The sequence below is a fragment of the Anguilla anguilla genome, chromosome 10 (genome assembly GCF_013347855.1).
Source record: "Anguilla anguilla isolate fAngAng1 chromosome 10, fAngAng1.pri, whole genome shotgun sequence".
NCBI lineage: Eukaryota > Metazoa > Chordata > Actinopteri > Anguilliformes > Anguillidae > Anguilla > Anguilla anguilla.
Window position 1 is genome coordinate 38,380,772 of NC_049210.1, and position 17,799 is coordinate 38,398,570.

A 17,799-nucleotide genomic window follows, 5' to 3' on the forward strand; every position below is an offset into this window, starting at 1 on the left:
CAGTAATCGTCATATTTAACCACAAAACTGCAAATTCCAGAAAAGTTACATCAAGCAAAAGCACATTCCGAAGTGCAGTTAGCATCCTTCTCTGGAAGTTAGATAAGAGCGGCAGTGTTCCAATAAACTTCACTAATGAGAAGAGTTCCCTGGAAAACTGGAAGTTCATTTGGCAGGAGACATTCTGACCAGCATTATGTCAGGACAAGTCAGCAAAAACAGCGGCAATGAAGAGACCAAAGCTACCTGGGTTATCGGCAAATACCAGTTATTACAAATTTGATGGAAATGTCTGTATTGGTTCCATTATATGTTACATGACTGACAAACTGACCAAATATAGAAATTTCAAGATGTAAACAACCACCAAACCAAAATTGCAGCACAAAGGGGTGTTCGTGAGGGACTGCTTCCTAGTTTATAGCTTCAGTGACTTGATTTGTTTATTATTCAGAGAGCAGCAATGACCAAATAAAACAGATGGAAATTGTTCCGTTGAAAGTACAATACCAAGAAAGTCCACATCTTGCCTAATATGGGCCATTGTGCTTGGCACATCAAGCTAACCACTCCAGGGTTCATTCCAAATACTTTTGTGGAAAAGTTCAAGTGTTAAGTATGAAGTATTATCAAGTAGTTTTAATGCTGGATTCCTTGTCACAGGACAAGACAACAGTGAGGTAAAACTTCTCTTCGAAAAAGCCATTGGTGGGCATCCTTAGAGTGCACCTGCATACTGGTGATCAGGGGTAGCTAGTGAGCGCTCTTAACCTCCTGCTGAGTCTGTGTATTTATTACTTTCCATATGACTGCTTTCAAAGGAACACGACTTCACAATCTTCATGCATGTTAGGTATTTCAATATTAAGCAGATTTTCACTCTTTAAAAAGACTGTTGTTAACCAGTTGTGTGACCGCTCATGTAAAGTTGAAGCCAACTAGCACAACAGAAAACAGCATCAGAAAACAGAAAGGAATGATGACCCCCTGATTAATAAAGCACCCAATGTTACGAGTGACAGTATGTTTCCACAAACAAAATTGTCATTTCAATGAAACAGGTTATTTGAATGGAACAAAACAATGGACACTCCACAATATTGGTGAGTCAAAGTTCAGCAATTTTTGAGGTGTAAAATAAAATGAATGAATGAATGAACGAACGAATACGTAAATAAATAAAAATAGGTTCCCTGGACCCCCTACCAAAGGGACACCGCAAAAAGGAGGAAGCCACACACCTTGGTATCTGTAGAAGACGAGATAACACTGCTGAGTTCTGTCAGTATCCGTCCCAAGCTTCCATGTCATTTCACTCACTTCCTAACAGTGTCAGTTTTACATGCCGCTCATGTGCCGTCTACTGACGTCGCACGTCAGCCCTGCCACATTCTCTCCGTGGTTGGGGAGGATTTCTGTCGGGGAACAAAGGCCCAAAGGTTTCTATTCTCTCACAAGCCAGTGTCCCGATGCGCTGCTCTGACAGAGCTGACGCAACGCGCTAACAAAGCTTCTGCTTACATCCCCGGGATGGAAGAGCAGACAAAGCCGGAGCCAAACCTAATCAAAACAAGGAGCGAAAAAACACAAAAAAAAAATAAACACCCGTACTGCGGCCCGGAGGGAAATCAGCTGGAAAACATCCTCCACATATAAACTCAAAGAGCTCAGAGAAGAAGAGAAAAAAAAGAGATTCAGTGCCACAGCAGCAACAACAAAACATCCAATAAAACTGCTCGTCTGGACAGCACGCGCACGCTGCTTTGTCACCGACAGTATTTTGCAGATGCAGGAAAAAGCTTTGTGATGTTAATCTACTGCCACTATGGGGGCAGATACACCTTAAACAACTGCTGCAGACAGACATTCAACCACGCACCGTCCCATAAGCATTCTACTACATCTAGATCAGTGGCACGGAGGTAGCCTAAATGAATCAGTTAATTTACTCATTGAAAGAGGATGTGAACGTAAAACGTGTGGGTCATATCAGTACACTGCAATAAGACGGCAAGGCCCAGGAAGACCAGCTGGTTCAGCAGGACACAGCCCTGTCTGATGAGGCCATTTTAATTTCATTGCCGGAAATCCTGTCTTCGAGCCGTTTACATAACATGGTCATAAAAATACGTTAATGCGCAAATACTATCAAACTATCCACAGTGGTGCTCAGAGACAACAGAAACCATCTGCTCTAAATTATCTAATTAATTCAATGCAATGGATAATTGTTAAGGCTTCTAAGCAAACAATAAAGGATCTAGAGAGCCAGGCAGTAATGTTCTCAATCCGTTTAAGATAGATAGAACAAGCACCCCTTACAGCTCAAATTTACAGGAGAAAAATGTGTATACATGTAATTCATTTTTAAATTTTGGGGAAACTGAATAAAATTCAAGTGTTTCGTGTAAAAAAAAGGAAAGTGGACATTTCTACATGATGGAGACGTAATGAAGCTCATTACAGATGTAAAGTGTGTCCAGCCACTCACTGATTTACACCCCCCACCACCCCGGCGTACCCCCCAGTCTGTCGGCACTTTCTTGCTTTCTTATCATGGGCTCAGGCTGTCAGTGCATCGGGCCGTTTCCAGGACGACCATAGCTTGTCTCGCCAGCCAGACTTCCTCTGCACACAGACTGCCCTGTCCCGCAGATTACCAGGCCGTACTCCCAAGACACTGGCTTAAATGCTACAGGACACCTCTCCCTCAGCTCCAAGCACCTCGCTGGACACAGGTCACCATGCTCTCTACTCAATGAATGAACCAATACAATGGTTTCTGTGTGCCATTCCGTAGTACAATAATGCCTAACACATGTAGGTATGCTGAAACTAGTGTAGCATTGTGAATATCTATGGAAAGTGTATAATGTACAGCAAGTTATCACGTTACCTGGTTTTCACATGTACTGTATCTCACATCTAAACTTCTCCCATGACCGACCAATGGGTCCTTGGTACACAGTTTGGAAACTGATGCAGTTACATAAGCAACTAACCGAGAGAGATTTTCTGCTTGAAGAATGCTACCGCTGGGTCCTTGAATCGAAGAGCCAAGGCTCCAACTTAGAAGGCAATTAGGGCACACATCAAACCCGTCCACCCCCTAGTTGGCATCTCCAGTCATATACAGTTACCAAGACAAGCAGTCTCATTAGGCACTGGCATGAAAATCGAAATGCAAGTAATATGTGCAATCAGCTTAACAAAAACAATATGGAAAAGAATGAATTAAAAAAAGAGCTTTTCATGCAGTTTACTTCACAGGGTAATGACACACGCTATAAAAACCCATATGGATTTTGTTTGTTTTTCTTAAATTAATGGTATGAGAAATCTGGCTAAAAGAGTGAATACTATTTTAGGCATATTTTATATGATTTTTTCATGACGGTAAAAAGATTTAGCCCAGATAACCAAGCAGTTGAATGCACATTTGTCAAAAATGAGTAAAAAGTGAACTTGGGAAGAAAGGCCTATTAGAGACACCAGGTACATACAGGGGGGAAAATGCAGGTTAAATGCAAAGAAAATGCAAAATCACACTGGAGTTTCGGCTCGACTACAACTTACTCCATCCCCTGACACTCACAGAGGTACTTCAGGGCAGCAACACACCCACAACCTGACATTTTAACAGCTTCATTTACTCTAACTGCCAGTGAGTAACACAAATGGTGAAAGGCACACAGCGTGCGATGGTGTCCACAAAATCCCCTCTGCCCCACCCCCCACCCCAACTTTATCCAATGCGGTATCACGAATCGATGACATCAACATTATCTTTAGTCTGAATAACTCCCATATGTTAAAACAGGCAGTTAAAGAGGCCAAGATGAAAGCATTCAGAGAAGCCGTGCTGTGCGTTTTCACAGCGCTTTGACGGGTAACCGAAATCAGCCCACATGGTAGCTACGGCGGGAGTGACAGGAACACAAAACCATAGAGGTAGAGGAGGGCAAAACAGTAGGAGGCGAATGCTTATTTCGGCTTATTAAAGACCACTGCGTAGGCCTCCCTGGGATCTTTCAGAAATTTGCTCAGAGGCAGCATGTGGGTTCTTCAAAGACCACGTTTAACATGAATTACAGCGTTACCAAGACGACTCATGATACAGAAGGAATTTCACAATCCCGTTTGAGCCTAAGAGGTGGCCACATGTGGGAAGTCATCAGCACCACAGACAATATTATCCCCTCGGTCTGTGGCCTTTCTATGAATGCAAACTATGAAAGTTACACTGCTTTCCAAAACTGAAGAGCTCAAGCAGGCGTTACATCTTCATTAACTACATTACTTTAAGTTATACAGCCACCGGAGTTCATGGAAATACTAATGTAACATAATAATGTAACCGACAAAAAAATGTAAATTTTAAGGACAAATCTCATTGGGTTACTTGTAGGAGGGATTCTTGGCTTTGAACATCTAAGCCTCTGTAGTTTTTATAGATTTTAATGAAAAAAAGAAAAAATAACACAGTGTTACATTCATTTTATTTGTTGGCCCATAGTAGGGCTGTAACTATATGGAATTTCCTATACCGTGACGGCAGAGAGACATTTCAGTGTGGTAAGCTGCGATATCGTGGACATGGGGGGGAGGGGGGTAAACCTCCCATTACCACAGTATGGCAATATACCGATTATTGTCACAGTCCTAGTCTATAGTGCTCCACACATTTTCCATCATATAACCCACAAGAAAGCAGATGAGCAGGTATGCACGTGCAACACGAAAAAACTCGCGAGTAATGATTTAGCATTTCTGAAGGCACGATAATGTCTATTCACCAGCAGACAGCGCCGACGAGTGTGGTAAAGGTCACGATCGACTTGCACTGACACAGTCCGTAATTTCAAGCCCGTCAGCTTTTCTTCTCATCCGAAAAATCTCCATTTGCAAGGCCTTCATAACTTTTAATGAGTCAGGGAAGTGGCGTTCCATTTTCGAATCGAGTCATTGTAAATGAGCTCTTTTCCCCATTAGAGTTGTTTTTCTGTCTGTAAACAGCTCAATTCTGCAGAGAGCTCATTTCAGGCAATGTACAGACCTCTACACTCCGACAGCCATGAGATCAGAGGAGGTTGGTGTCATTTTATCTGTAAAAAATGTATCTTATCCCTGCAAATGTTGTCAATGTTGTGGATGCGTTCCCCGCATAATGGGAACACAATGTCTACATTTGCATTTGTCTCGGAGTACGCAACGTTCACCTGTCTGAATATGACAAATCCCTGCCCTGTTACTGTCACATCTCTTAAAGGTGGGTTTTCAGATCTCTTTTTCTTCACATGAACGTGACATGCTGGGCATTTTAGTAGCATCAATTAGTTTCGTAAATGTGCAGCAAAGCATTTCTTGACAGAATGTAGAAGATAAAAGAAAACAAAACATATCGCCTTTGCGTTCAGGTTCTAATAATACTGATATCTGACGCACAAAAAGAAAAAGAAAAATACAAGAGAATAGATGGATCACGTTGGGATAAGTAAGTGTGTCACAGCCATTGGACCATTCAAATTTACAGCCAGAACAGCAAGCATCAATGTTGTGTTGTGGCACCAGAATACAGAAACAATCTGCGCCTTTCTAACAAATCCAGTTTCTTTTAGAACAGTCAAAATTCCCCCTGCACCCCGCAGCCATTACAACAGTCTCTTGGCATACGGGGAATTGTGCAATAATAGATTTATATTTAGAAACTACATGTGGAAACTCTAAACAAAATGTTGTCTGTGTGTTGACTGGAGCATGTTGGGATTTATCTTTGCCAACACAAATGTTTTGTGGCTTCAAAATCTCACTCAGACTAAAATGATCACGAAAGGCTTCTTTATAAATGATACATCACATACTCTAAGTATTTAAAGAATATAAAAGCAAAAGTACAAAATATCACATTTGAAAGAGCTGCAGGGAAGATTATGACGATTCAGAAAACATCACGTCATAAATGTTAAGTTTGTTTTTCTTAAGGTATTTTAAATGTACAAGTAAAATCAAGATCAGCACAGGATTTGAGCTTGAAGAACACTCTAGAACCCCAAAATAGTAATATGAACAGAAAAAGGAGGGGGGGGGGAGGATACCACCCAAAACATAATTTTGTTATTAGCAAAATGTCTGGTACACCCTTTTAACATTCCTTTGAGATAATAAAGATAATAACATGAGAAAGAATTGAATACAAATGCTTGAAATACTAGAATTCTTGACAAACGAAAAGCTCAATGTAAGATTACGGCTGAAAACACAGCACAAGCTAACAATGCAATTACAAGCTCATGGGCTTGCTGTTAATTGCCGCAGGGGACTTTGCCCGTATCTGTGAAAACAAAGCCCGCCTCCATCCACCTCCCTGTAGGGTGTGTGCACCTCCACCATTCAAAATAATTTTGGAGAAGAACTGGGACATGGCTGTGTTCTACTACCCAAGGGCCTCCTGACCCAAAATTAAAGCGAGGCGGCAGCCAGCCAGAGAGAAAACACCCAGTATGATGATATTTAATTTCGCAATCATCCAAAACGCATGTTTCAGCACGATGGGACACCACGCATCCCTCTGAAAACAGTCTTGGGTGTGACACGTTTGGTCGCCACAATATAATCATTAGCAGCTACCTCACAATCAAACAATCAAAAGGTAAAAATCATTCATAAATCTATACAATAGCCAAAGTATCATTCACTTTATAAACATTTTAATGTTTATACTTGAAAGGCATACATTCATCATGAAAACATAATTTATTTGCTTTGAAATTGTTACCTTCAAGTATATGTAATATATTTCCACCGCAAAATGACATTTACAATAATGTCTAGACCTTGTTCAAAGAGCTACAGTAGTTTCTTTAAAAAGGAAAAACCTTTCTTGCAGTTTTCTTGTTGACAATAATTCATTACGCAGTTATGTTATTAAATAAAGCTACAAGCAACATTGTTTTTTTCTGTCACTTTTAAAAAATCTGGAAATAAGACAATGTGTTGGAGGTGCTACATAAAGGTTTTTTTTAACAACAAAATATGAATCAGCTCTTGATATAGGCCTAGGCTACATTGAAAAATGTCAGACAGGAATCAGTATTGATCTGCCTATTTTACAGGATTGGACCTGGAGTGGAAGGGGTGATAACTTTCTTCTTTTCCGGCGGACGCCTGTACCTCAACACATTGAAAACCAGGGATCGTGTCTGAGTGTTTTCTCAATTCTTCAAATCGCTTGGGGGCGCCCTGCTGGCTACAAGCGGCAGCCTATATATTAACCATGAATACTGGTAAATACAAAGGTGTCATTTCCACAGGGGATGCGACTTTCAGAACCAAACATGGCGCAAGACAACAGGACTCAATATCCAAACCACTACTAGCGTGTGTATTATATGCCCTCAGTTCATCTAACATACCAGTGGTTACTCACTTTTTAAAAATTTACAATAGTCTCTGAACATGTGAAATGTGCAGAAAACTTATTGCAAACACTGCGATACATTCCTCGGCAGCAGTTGTCTTCTTTTCTTATATGCAGGTCAACACACGTCAGTCTTCCAACTTGCACAAAAATGCTTATATTGCAACACCATCTGTGTAACGTTTACCTTCGGTGAGGTACGTAGCTAAAGCTGCACTGCTTCACTTTATAGCACTGGCTATCACAGTCGCAACAGTGGAGCACTCATTTTAAAAATTAAAATGAATCAAATGCACTATGTGAGGGTCAATATGGCACAAGAGACTGTACTATAAACATTCTATCAAGAGCCACAAGCTGAACATGACAATTTTGCATAACGTAACAATTTTGCATAATGTCCAAAGCACTTTCTCTGGTGTTCGTGCTCACGAATGAAAGGACAAACAGGGTTGCTTCCTCTTGGAGATGGAGCAGCCAGGAACACCGCAAGCTTTTTCTTTTTGCTTCCGTGTTCCGAACTCATCCATTTACCACAAAGAACTATGCAGAGCTGAAGCTACTGGAAGAAAGTTTTCACCCCTTCTGGTTCGCCTACCCAGAAATGCGAGACAGGCAGATGCTAGATATCTTACGTTTCCTCCGGTGCCGTTACATAAAGCCAGCTTCCCTCAGGAATGTCCCCTTTTATCTCGCCTACATTTAGACCGCCGAGCTATTTAGAGATGCTTATTTCCCCTGTGGTGATGGAGCAGGAAGCCGGAGATGTTCAACCTTCCCTCCTGTTGCAGTCTCTCTGCTGAATCCAGCGGAGACCAAACAAGGCCTTTATCATGCATATTTCCAACTTAATGCATCAAACTCACTCAGGATTTTCACCAATCTGTCAACAGAGACTGATTTTTCACTTGGTTACCCATTAGCTCTCTCAGGAAAAAAAAAATACTGATTTTTGTGACTGATCTCTCCTTTTAAGATTATCGTCAAGATTGTTTGGTCAGCCGCACCAACCACGGACAATAACGTAAAAACGAAAAACTGCAGTTTCACTGAAGCCAACAGAAGCGTGTACCAAACGCACCTCACAAGTGCATAAGCATTTTGATAAAAGGACCACAGCAATTTTTCAAATACATTAAAAATGCCTCAGTGCTCAAACAGCAGGTTCTCTTACATTTGATTACATTTATTTTGACATTAGACAGCTTTCCCCTCTCCTATAGGTGGACTCCCTAACTGATAAAGCAGCACTACCCAACCCTGTTACTGAAGATATACCGTCCTGTAGGTTTTCATTTCAACCCTAATTTGACACACCTGATTCTACCAGCTAAATGACATCTCTAGCTGTTGAAATAGGTGCACTTTGTTAGGTTTGGAGGGAAAGGACGATAGATCTCCAGGAGCAGGATTGAGCATTGATGTGATACAGCCTTCCTCTAAGAGTATGAATAAGAGTGGGCAGGTTGTTTGAAAGGGCGGGGGGGGGGGCGGGGGCGTGGGGGCTACTTCCATGGAGGTCTCCCATGCTCTCCTCTACCTTCCCTCTCTCGCTACCTCTCCCTCCCCCCTCCGCCAGATTCACACGTGTTCTCCATTAAACAGGAGAGAAATGGGGGGGGGGTTGTATTTACGCCCGGCTACGCGATGCCCAGACTTGCGGCTCTAAAGAATTCACCACACATATCAGCATCTGATAAAGACCAAACAAGAGGGGAAAAAACAGGCATGACCTCAGCGCTGGAACACAGACAAGGAATTCTGCAGCTGTAAAAAGTAATGGAGCAGTAAAAAAAGCGAAGCAGCGAAAGGCTGCAGACGCAGATTCCTTTTCAAGGTTCAACTTTATATCGGCGGCGGGATAAGGAGGGAATCATGGGTAAATTTGCCCTGTCATCGAGTTTGTGGCCATTACAGCTATTACACTAAATAAGTGTGCTTAAGCCTCCGCAGCCCACACAGTTCACAGAAACACACGGGAATGACTTTTTGTACCCCATTTCTTCAGCAGATTCCCTTCTGCTGTCAGACTTCTGAAGTGCCCCGGTGGTAACCGGTGGTAACCAGCACAAGTTCCTTGTTAGTGCACACAGCAGCACCTGGGATTTGAATCCACAACCTCCTGGGTTGTGAACTTTGCTATCTGCATCCATAGGCTCTAGCTAGACGGTCTGTTTTTGGTTAATCTTCAAGGAGAAAGCCAAACAAAATGACAGAGGAGCACAGCCACTGTGTGGTGAAGTTCCTCCAGGTTCCTAGTGGGTCCACTTCCCGTGCGATTCATTAGCAAGGACATAAACACAGCACATGCACAGAAGTCATGTGTATACCTGGAGGTCACAGTCTACAACAGGCCCACTTAACTGAAACAACCCCAACAAAATCAAACTTGCGAACAGCAACAGCACACACTTATTCCCTTTCTTATACAGTCATAATCATACTCAAAGTCCTTAATGACTCGATGCTGGTGTTCTTTTCCACACCTTGGCATTACTGTTTATTTGGAAGCACCTTTTTAAGCTGCACCCCAGGCCCCACACTGCCCGCCCCATTCCAAACGCAAGAGGAATGGAAAAAAAAGAGAAAAACAGCAGTTCTGAGCCCACATGATCTTCGGTTCTGGAAAGAAGCATTCTTCAGCGTTCGCGCCGAAGAGCGGAGAGCAGCATCTGCTGACCTGTCGGAAAGGGGAGTAAATTCTTCCCTTTTTGGCGCTGTTAGAGCGGACAAAATCCTCCTTCCTGCGCTGGACTTCGGCCCTGTGTACTTTTTTTTCGGCGATCTCTGCTGGCGTGCTTACCCGTTGATTTACAGGTGGTGCTTTATAGCGCACACAGTGAACGGGAAGGGCTCATTACACATCAGACGGGCAAATTGAGTCCTCTTTAGCTAGCGGTGTAAAATGAAGGTGGCACATAAGTTGAGTAGAGCCCATATATACGGACCATTGTGTTTGTCACTGCACCCCATATTTACTTTTTAAAGGGACAGTGGTAAGATCCGCTACGTCCATTTGAGACTGCATTTCAATAAGATACAGAAGCTTTAAATAACAGTCTGAAGTGGATGGCAAGTACAAGAAAAACAGGATTTAGATTTTTCTAAGTGCCTTAGTTACACCAATCACAGCAGGGAGTAGAAATAACAGGAAAATATGTTAATCCTTGAAAATGACTACTTCAACAAAGGTGCCAAATCACCTTACTAACAGGAAGGTATGCATAAGTCTGTTGAGGTTTAGCTCTACTTGTGTGTGCTCACCCCTGTGTTAGGGCTGTCTGTGTTGAAGATGTTACTGAAAGATGAGGGTGAAGCTTGGTCACATGACTGCCTTTGGGGCAAAGAAGAAATCATTAGACGGCAGGGCTTATGTAAGGAAGGAGAACGTATACGTGAACAAGTTATTAAATAAATTATAAATGATTTTCCTACTGTATTGCTGTTCACCTTAATGCATGCCTATATGCATGCTGAACATGAGATTTTAATCTGCAGAAATAAGAATACTTCTGGTCACATGTTACTGGGGGTAACAGGACACAACTTCTCCAGAGGTGGAAAGTCCAGTGGTCCTGCCATGTATTTCCTCCACCCATGAAGTCAGCCGGCTGATTTCACTAATAAGTTCTAACCGCCTCGCTGAAGAATTGTGCCATTTAAACAAAGCCAGGTGACTGGAACAAAATACTGGGGAGGAATTTTACTTTCCGAACCTGGATTTTCCTCCTCTGCTATTCTCCTAGGCCTCATCTGTCCTGCGATGTGAGGTTCAGGCTCAGCAGATGGGCTCCCCCAGCTTGAACCCTCGCGCAAGCAGCCCTGGGCACACCTGGGCGGAGGCAACCTTTGGCCGCTCTATCTTCAGCCTCCATCTGAAGAACACGGGCGTGCCCCTCCCCTCGGGCCGGAGCGCCGACATTCCACACAGCGGCGGGAGTCATCCCTCACTCAGCAGAAACGCCAAAATGGAAAACTGTGACTACCGCAATGCCTCCCCCCCCCCCCCCCGCCCACACCCGTCAACCACCCTGAAGGACTTCATCTCAGAAGGAAAACCAACTTTCACCGTTAAATTCTCCACAACATCCACTTCCATGTTTGTTTAAAGCCGGTATCCTTCCTTTTCTAAGGCCTTCATAGAGCTACCATCTTTGTATGCGGGGGGGGGGGGGGAGGGATTAGCCCACCAGATTGTTTGCTGTGAATTGCCAGCTAACATAAGGTTCGAGTTATCATATCTGGATGAGAGTGTGATTGAAACCCACTCAGAATTCATAGAAACGAGAGCAGGAACGTGCCCATACACTGCTCCACCAAACCGCACGCTGAGCTGCGGGGAGAGTTTGTCTGAACTTGCATCCACGGAACCCAACTGTGCCTTCGCTTTTGGTTTTAATTGATTTATCAAGCAGTTCGATAAAAAAAACAATATGTTTACCGTAAGCTTTGACATTGACGGATTGCCTGGCCCACTTTTTCATTTCCCCAATTCCATTAAAAATACGCCAATTGAGAACAGGCAAAGTACAAAATGTCTGGGTACACAATACATGATTGGAATTAACAGGAAGGAAGATCAATTTTTAACAGCAGAGAAAAGACTGTAAAGTCTGTAAGAGTGTCAAGAGAAATGCCTTTGTTTCCTAGTGAAAAAGAGAGAAAAACCAGACTGGATTACAGTCTCCCATTGTTGTTCTGGTTGTTAGAAATGATAAGGAGAGGTGCCGCACGGTTATACGGGCGAGCCAACCAGGGTCTCAGATCAGATTCTTCTGAGTGAGATCACCAGGGCCACGAGGGCCAGCTGGTACCCCACACCCGGGACCTGTTACCACAGTAAACAAACTGCCGAATGTGGGTGGGCCACAAACTTATTAAATTACCCCTTTGAGAGACTCGCATTACAGTCTATCAATGGCCAATTTCCTGCATTCGCAACTTGCACACTGTAATACAAGTTCTAATAGTGATCACAGCTTTAATAATGATACAGAAGACACAATAATTACGATAAGTGATCAGAAGTACCACCATTAGGCTAGGAAGTAGTAGATCGTTCAAGAAATTCATGGCTGTCTTTACCAATGATGTAGACATTACGCAAATGTAAACAAAATTACGGTCCATTAATCTGATAAAATTCTGATGTCATTTCTTTCCAGACCCAGGACGGTGCCTGAGAAATCTGTTTAAGTCGATTACAGCAGTGGGCCCGTGTGAATCTCGACATGAGTAGATTTATGATCTCAGTTTACACACTGTCTGTTCAATCTCAGAGACAACAACCAGCCTATAACCAGGATATCTGGCAGCAATGTTCTAAACTCAGCCTGGATTCAGAGGACAGAGATAAACCACACAGCGTAAAGGGGATGTGGGGGTCCGTGGAGCAGCATATACTGCATATTCAGAAAATGACACACTTAAAGAAGGGCAAAAACATCATTTGATATGCTTCATGATGCGTATAAAGCATGCATAAGCATGACTGGGCACAGGTCATCCTGTGGCTAAAGAACCATCCTCCTCCAGTCAGTGATGCAAACAGACTGACTGCCAGCCATAGCTCTTTATTAAGAGAGCATGAAGATGTTGGTCTTGTGGGATCAGTGTTAGTCTTATTTTACATGCTAAAGAAAAAAAAAAAAGATCTGTTCAAAGGAATAAGTTTCAACCGAGTGAAGAAAACCCAATAGGGAGGGACTAATTATAACTGACTTCAGTCAGACTTGGATCCGCGTATTTAGAAAACTGCTGCAGCATGTTGATTCAGATATAACATAGCACGGGTCCACCATTTTAAATACTTTGTCTGAAAAGTGTTGCTGAACTGAGATGATGAATACTTACTAAGGGGGTATTTAAACTATGAATTTATTCGGAAGTTGAAACATTGCTAACATTTATGGAATGTGCCATCCCTCGTATATCTGGATAGTGACCCTTGCTGTGACCCTGGATCATGTGGACCAACTCAGGGAAAGCCTACCCCCATCTTGGGCCTTAATGAGTATACAAGAGAAAATTTGATGCACACACATAAATGTCTACATTTTTTGGGCTGCCCCACAAGTCGACTGTAAAATCCATTATTTGATTCATTTGCTAGTAAAAATTTCCATTACCCCAACAGTGTTTAGAAAATGCTTCTGTGCATACAGCATGCCAGTTGTAACTGGCCACTAAGAGCCAAATATCCAAGAATGTCAGCAGAAAGTTTCTCCAGAGAATTTGGTTTAGATTTCTATGAAAGACTGAATGGATGCTATGACAGCTCCCCAAAGATGGACAAAGTTAGCATCATAGCGCTTAGCCTATTTATGTGAGGCTATGACTTTAGGTATAGCATACAGCAAGTGGTCAAACTAATTTTACCATGTAATTCCCAAAGTACATCCAATTACTACACATGTGCATTTTATTCATAATATATAAAGTGGGTTTGGACAAATGCATATATAACTACTAAACTGGAAACATGTTTTTAGATACCAGAATGCCCCTCGACCCAAGTCTGGTGCTACACTCCAACCTGCAACCCAGCACTGCAAAACTCACAGGCACTGATATTTTGAGTTATGTATAATCTGAAAAATCAGTGTTCTAAATGCTCACATGTAATGCAATTACATGTGAGAGTACATTGAGGCACACCATTGTGTGGACTGAAAATTGGCAACAACAAAATATATATATATATATTTTTTTTTTTTTTTTAAATGAGCATGAAAACACTCTTATCCATATTGATATGTCTGTGTAAATCGCGGAAAACGCTTAAATGTATGAGGTTCCTTAATACAAAAGTCTTGGGAAGATTTAAATTATTTCTATGTGAAATAAGATCTCCCTTCGGTAGTATCTGGCTTACGACTCATTTAGAGCATACTGAATGCGTAAACAAAACGATGACAGCCCTCATTTCAACTACTGGCTGACTTCAGTTTTCGAATGAGGTGACTTTGGCACATTTACCTAACTAAAACAAAAATATGATAGCTGGAGGTGAACCAGTGCTGTCGCCAAGCCTATGTAATCAAACCACAACTAGAAGTATTGTATTGTATTGTATTGGGTTGTATTGTTCACCTTATAAACACAAACCGCAAGATGTTGAATTTAGGTTCGGACCAATTACAGTCAAATACTAATTAATTTCTATATGTCAGCAGTTATAATAATAAAATCTGGCTTCTGTAATAAGCGTAACTGAAACCACTCAAACCCAAAAACGCTCATGAATTGCAGAAGCTATAGGTCTATCTAGCGTAAGAAGGCAAACAAATGTTAAAAGTAGGCTTATATGTAGGCTAGTGCCAATAACAATGTCCAACATCATTCACCATTAAAAATTTAAACACACAATTATTAATTTGGAAAATGGCACTGCCTGCATAACTTATACAATAACTTGCGTGCTTACAGCTGAAATGTGATTAAAATAAATGTTAGTTGACTATACCTGCGTATCTTGCTTGAACCTCATACTTGATTCGGTCTCGCAGCCTTCCCAGTTTTCTTTTGAAAGCCAGTTTGCACCCAGGGTTAATCTGGGTTTAGAAGGTTTCAGAAGCCCCAGTTCGTTAATTGTTTTAATAATTTACTGCCATTCAGTGAGTCTAAGAATTAAGGAAATTCGCCGAAACATAAAATATAATTACTACATGAAGAACTTCAATAGAACTATTAAGATGTAAGGACTCATCGTGTCACAATCACGAAAAGTCACTGCGATCCAATGTATTACATGATTGCACCGTCATAGTTTTATTTAAATCTTTTTTCTCTTCTGCTTCATCCACAGATCGTGTCAGTAAATATAAGGAGACGGAAAAGTGTTCCACGAGTGTCCAGATGTCAGTTTCAGCGCAACTTTATCCACTTTCTTCCCTAGAGTTGATCACCTCACACACGTCACCGCAGTCCTCTTATGCATAGTCACTTGCTTTTCGGGTCTCCCAAAACACATTCTATCATCATTACTAGAGCAACACCAAATTTATCTATTCGTTGTGACTACAGCTGCTCCACGTTACCGAGTTCGCTTTGACTACACTGCTACTGCAGTTCTCCACCGTGGTCCTTTTCCAACGAAAGCCCGCCCCTTTCACTCAACTTCAATCACACACTGCTAACTTGAGACCTCATATGAGTGGGAGTTCTTCACCGCAAAGACCCGGCAATCAAGTTGAGAAACAGCGACCGTTCATCAGAAGGGCTTTGTGTCACGCCCAAATAGCCTACAGGTTAGGCTACTCCATTCAAGATTTGGAAGTGCAATACGTGCCTATACAGGTTTATGATACCTAATATGGCCTAATTATAACATTAGCAATTTTCTTAAAGTTCTTATGTTTTAGGATACTTCTACAACAAATAATGCAATGCAGACTACAGTAAGATAAAGTTATTTAATTTCTAACACGCCCGGAATTGTGCGCCATTGCTATATTTTGAGAGCTACCTTAAAGGCAGAGAGTGAAGTGATTCCGTTAACGCAAACGCAAGTACGAGCCTATTGCATTCAAATTGCACCTCCCTCAAACTTAACACGATAGTCCGTAAATTCTGCATTAATTCAATTTGAAACTCTGATATTTCAGCCATACGATTTCTGCTCAGAGTGTGCTTTTGCGCAAATGAAAATAGGAAAGAAAATTGTTGAGTAAGCTTATCATATTGTGCGTGTTTAAGCATGAATAGTCTGGCTGAGCGTCGCTTAAGCTTGACACAGAGTAGACGGAAACTGTACCATATACCTAAGAGCATCAGATTCACAACGGGTTGAAAATGTATCAGTGCCATATATACAGCTCTGCATTGCCTGAAACCTGTTCAGCAGAATCCTGGAAAAATATTTCCTGTGGTTTAAAATGCTTGAATAAAAAAAAAAAGCCAAATGTCTTGAATAGACCCAATCTATTTATTTCTGCATCATAACTCTAGATTAAATGCATGTGTTGCAAACCTTACACACATTTGAGGAGCTTCGCCAAGCCACAAAATAATAGCAGGGTTTTACTGTAGTTACGTCGCCTGGAGCACCTCGGCATTTCAATGTTCTAGGGTAGGCTATAGATATCACATTACTGCCCTCCAGGGATCAAGAGACAGTATTGCAGGTTGAAATAGTCACAAACCATTTGCTACTACTGGCTGAGTTTCATAATGCTCCGGACAAAGTAACAGGCTAATACGTCAGTGTTTTTCTCATGCATGACATATATGACAGGGGGAATTAGACAGCGTGCAGATCGGGTTCCAATCAACAGCCAACTTAATAAGATGATATGAGTTTCATTTATTTGTGCATCGTATTTGAAATGAGAAACCACCAGTCCATGCAAAGCTGCAATAGACCTTCTCATAGACAGCGAGTTTCCATATGAACCTCAAACAAATTTAGTTCATAACAAACACCCCAGAGACACACGCAACTGTTAACTGTGTGACTGTAGTGAAATAACTGCGGTGGTAACCACTGTTGCACAATCACAATCACCTTTGTTGATAAAGATGCTGTTCCACTGCTTGCTTAAGATGCAGTACTAAGTGTATATGTTTATGTGGACAAAAACAACAACAAAAAAACAAACAAAGACATATAGTTCAAAAGAGTGACAATAATATTTGGGTGAAAAAAAACTGAAAGCTGGAAGTTGTAACTGGTTGTTATAAACTAGCTTTACACCCACCCCCGCATGCACACACACAAATGTACACATGCACCTACCCACATGCGTGCACACACACACAAAAACAGTCGCACTCTGGAGAAGAGATTCCTATTTAAAATGACACATTACATATGCAGCTTCATTCGTACATTTCATATTTAGAAGTGGCTTTGTGGAAGAAATATATTTTGGCTGACTCCCAAAGAGCACACGGATATGATCAAATGACCCAGGCCATGAACACCAGCAGCAGACTCTTGTGACCACAGTCCATCTGCAGTGGCTTAATAACACACAGCTGTACACAGAGTACTGTAGACACAACAAAGGGAGAAAAAAAACACCCATTGAAAAAATCCTTTACTGACCTCTAGTGGCTGCAGAAAGAAGCTTATCCGGTGGTAAAATAGCAGTCAATGAAAATAATAAGAATAAATTAAATCCGAATACTCCATGAAATGGATGAGAACAGATGAAAAGAAAATCATTTTAAAAATTGGGTTTATTAAAGGGAATGTAGAGTTGGGACAGACCTGAAGAGAATAATACGTCATTTTCAGTGAGGGCAAAGTCGTTTCCATGACTTTCAAAAGTATCACACTCTGAAGGCCACTTATTAACTATTAACAGAGTAATAATACATCTATCACTCAAATCATGGTCTGGGAAAAATCTGTAGTAATATGAATGTATAATATGTTC

The 17,799-nt window shown here is 41.6% G+C and overlaps 1 protein-coding gene across 3 annotated transcripts in view; it reads right to left on the bottom strand.

The window, feature by feature from the left end:
- Positions 1–17,799, bottom strand: part of pdzd2 (PDZ domain containing 2) — a 91,158-nt gene that overhangs the window by 47,024 nt on the left and 26,335 nt on the right. The window contains exon 1 of one of the 3 annotated variants that reach the window (XM_035379412.1): positions 14,883–15,530. The exons of the other annotated variants lie outside the window; for them this stretch is intronic. The gene's annotated coding sequence lies outside the window, so the exon portion shown is untranslated. Of the gene's footprint in view, positions 1–14,882; positions 15,531–17,799 lie in introns of those variants that run through there. 3 annotated transcript variants of the gene reach the window in all.